Source organism: Hippopotamus amphibius, chromosome X (assembly GCF_030028045.1).
Source record: "Hippopotamus amphibius kiboko isolate mHipAmp2 chromosome X, mHipAmp2.hap2, whole genome shotgun sequence".
NCBI classification, from domain to species: Eukaryota; Metazoa; Chordata; class Mammalia; order Artiodactyla; family Hippopotamidae; genus Hippopotamus; species Hippopotamus amphibius.
Window position 1 is genome coordinate 17,401,067 of NC_080203.1, and position 3,656 is coordinate 17,404,722.

The 3,656-nt window shown below is 42.0% G+C and overlaps 1 non-coding gene across 1 annotated transcript; it reads left to right on the forward strand.

Annotated features, from left to right (window-relative positions):
* The first annotated feature begins 1,673 nt into the window (after window positions 1-1,673).
* Window positions 1,674-1,747, forward strand: TRNAK-UUU (transfer RNA lysine (anticodon UUU)). The gene has a single exon. It is a non-coding gene; the product is annotated as a tRNA-Lys (tRNA).
* Window positions 1,748-3,656: the final 1,909 nt, after the last annotated feature.

A 3,656-nucleotide genomic window follows, 5' to 3' on the forward strand; every position in this document is an offset into this window, starting at 1 on the left:
GCCATTAATAAAGCTCTTCATATTTACCAAGTGTTCTACTGCCATTCTCATTACAATAATAAGGGAATTTGTATGACTTGGATGGATTTTCTAAACTACAAGCTTAGAAATAAGGGGATGTCTAAATCTTTTATGACTTGCGAGATGAAATGGAGCTTAAATTTCCAGTGCTGGAAGAGGACCAGACTGAGAATCTGTAACTAGCTTTGAGACCGTAGTGCTCTTCCTTCATTTTCCTGGGCCTCAGTTTCCTTATCTGTAAAAATGGAGATAATAATCTGCCTATTTCCAAGAACTGCTATAAAAGAGGATCAAATGAGGTGATATTTCAAAGGTAATTTTCAAAGTATGAAGTGCTATAGAAATGGATATGATTGCTATCTATAAAATGGAATTTTCAGCAGCAAACAATCCAATTTATACCTTCCTTGCATTTCCTCTAAACTTTTATAATAATTTCAAGGTATGTTTCAGAAACTTACCTCACACCCCATAAATATATCATGGGATATTGACAGTGCAGAATACTATGCAGTCATTAAAAGGAATAAGGTAAGTCTCTGTGAAAAGGTGGGTTGGGGAAGGGGTGGGGACTGAGGACTTTTCCTTTATATACCATACAATTCTGTACTGCTTGATTCTTTTATAATTATCATATGTTACCTATGTAATTTTAAAAATTGAAGGAAAGGAGAAAGAAAGGGAGGAAGAGAGGAAGGGAGGGAATACAGGAAGGAAGGAAGGGGACAAGAGAGATAGGAAGGAAAAATGGGAATGAAATAGGTTTCCTGTGTGCCTCATACCATTCTGCACTGTTTGATTACAGTGAACCTGCGTTACTCCCATAATTTTTTTAAAAATGAAGGAAAGAAGGGAAGGAAGAAAAGGGAAAGAGACAAAGGGAGGGTAGAGATTAAGGACTTTTATGCCTCATACAATTACATGCAATTTAGTTTTTTATGATGAATATCTGTTACTTTTATAATTTAAAGAAATCAAAAGGAAGGGAAAAAAGAAAGAAGGAAGGAAGAGAGGAAGACACTTACCTGAGAACTAGACTCCCTTAGCCTCTCACCCCCGTGTCACTGTGGGGTCCAGAAGAAGAGTTTGCTTTTCCAATAACCAGATCTGGACTCTGAATCCCTACATTTGATGTGAAATGAAACGAGCAAAAAAAAGCAGAAGGCTCATTATCTGCTGGCCATGCCTCAGTCACCTTCCTTTGTGGATCAGATCAGCCTCTCTGCTCTTAGCTTTATGGGGCTTGTTGGTCAGGCACATCCTCTTTCTGTGGCTGGTAGCACGTCATGGGGTTGCTCTCCCGAGCATGAAATCAGCATGAACAAAGTTCTCAGGTTATTACAGACCTGCAATAACCCATTAATTTGAGGGCTCTTTCCCAGTTTTCACTAACAATTATCTTCAGTTGCTAGTTGATTATGACTTTAATTAAAGTGGATCTATTAAACAGATACTTGCTCACTTAACTCAAGCTCATTTCATTTTATTGAGAAAATTGGGTGGGGCAGGGGGGGAAGCATTCAGAACTAGGAGCAGAAAGCAGAGGACAAGAAAGCATCTCACACTGTCAGTAAGGGGAAGACAGCTGTTTACCCTCACTGTAGATCCAGCTTTCAAATTGCCTTGAAAAGAAGTAGAATTACTGAGGGACTTCCCTGGTGGTTCAGTGGTTAGGACTTGGCGCTTTTATCTGCCAAGGCCCTGGGTTCAATCCCTGGTTGGGGAACTAAGATCCCACAAGCCTTGAGGTGAGGCCAAAAGAATAAAAAAGAAGTAGACTTACTGAACTGGCTTGTTGGTATCATTCTCAAGATGGGGATGTAGTTTTTGCCCTAGAATGTGTCATTACAGCCCTTCTGGGGTGATGGAAATATCAAATCCCATCAACCATCCAGTGAGGATTCCTGCCACTCTCTGCATTTCCAAGATCAGGACCCTGAGGTCCACAGGGTAGAATGATTTGCTCAAGGTCATGGAGCTTATGAGAAGCAGAGCAGGAACTGGAACTGAGGCTCCTGACTCCCACACCAACGCATTTTCCTTTCCACCTCACACCTTAAATGGAAAACAACAATCTAAAAAGAGGCTGAGACCAGAAAATAAAATAAAATAAAAAATAAAAGAAGAGCAAGTCAACTTATTATCTGTAGGTTCTCCACGGGGGGACGGGGGAGAAGGAGTGTATCAGAATCACCAGTACTCACCCTCAAGCCCAGAAACTGTGATCAATATGGTGGATGAGAGCCCAGGCTTTGCAGAAGACAGACTTGAGTTTGAATCTCCATTGTGTGATTTAGGGCCAGTTCCCTAACATCTCTGGAGCCCACAGTGTCCTCATTTGTAAAATGTGAATCATGGCATTCACCTCATAGCAATGTGAAGATTACTTGAGACTGTGGGTGTGAAGGGCTTAGCCCAGGGTCTGGCATGGGGCGTCAGTGCACCTGCTCCTGCCTACGACTCCACTGCCTCCCTTTCCACTAGGAACAAGGCTTAGCTTTTGAGGTCTGCTCCTCACATGGAGCCAATTGCTAAGCATCATCTTGGCACTCCCCTGGTGGTGGTTTATATTTCACACCATACCTGCTCTTTGGTTTGTCTCTCCCCGCCTCTTGAGCTCTGGAAGGGTGGGGGTCGGGGGGCCTCTGTGTTATTCAGTGGTTCACACACTGCCTGGCACGTAGAGAGCAGTCAATCAAGATGCAACAAATGAGGGGATTTCCCTGGTAGCGCAGAGGATAAGGCTCCGTGCTCTCAATGCAGGGGACCTGGGTTCAATCCCTGGTCAGGGAACTAGATGCCACGTTCATGCCTCAACAAAGGAGCCTGCCTGCTGCAACTAAGACCTGGCACAAGCAAATAAATGACTATTTCTTTAAAAAATCAAATTAAAAAAATCGATGAATGAATGATTACACCTTTCTCCCCTCCTAAGGACAGGAAAACACATCTGTCTTCTCCTCATACCCTGCCCCAGGAGTTATCACAGTGCTGGGCACATAGTAGGTGTTTAATGAATATTTGTTGAATTGAAAAAGAATTTAAAGGAGAATATATTCATACATACACAGATTAGTTTTTAAAAATTCTCTAGAAGGAGACGCTGGTGAGAATAAATGATTCTAGAAAAGGAGACTGAGAGGTCTTGGATGGGAAGTATACTTTTGTACTATTAGAATTTTAATCATCTGCATGTTGCTTCTTCAAAGAAAAACACTGGGGTTTTGTTAATCCAATGTAGTGCAAATGCAATAATTGACTGGAAAATGAAATGTGCGAAAAAATGAAGAGGTTGGAACCCTTCGGTCAAGAAAAACAATGCCACCTGAGAAGGAAGGGCTTCAATGGCTATCTTCCATTCTCAGGAAGGTTATAAGCAGAATGTTGACCATCTGTTCTCTGTATCTATAGAGTAATAGGAAATGGATTGAAATTGCAGTGGGAGATATGAGTTACACATAAATAAGTCATTATTGACGATAGGGGTTGATAAACACCAGAAAAGGCTATCACGGGATGTTATGAGCCATCCCTCCCTGGAAACTCGAAGGTCTAGATAGCCATATGGCTCTACTGATTGAAGTGTCCTCCCACACAGAGTGCTGAGTTTGGTGAGACTCTGCCCCCGTTTCTGG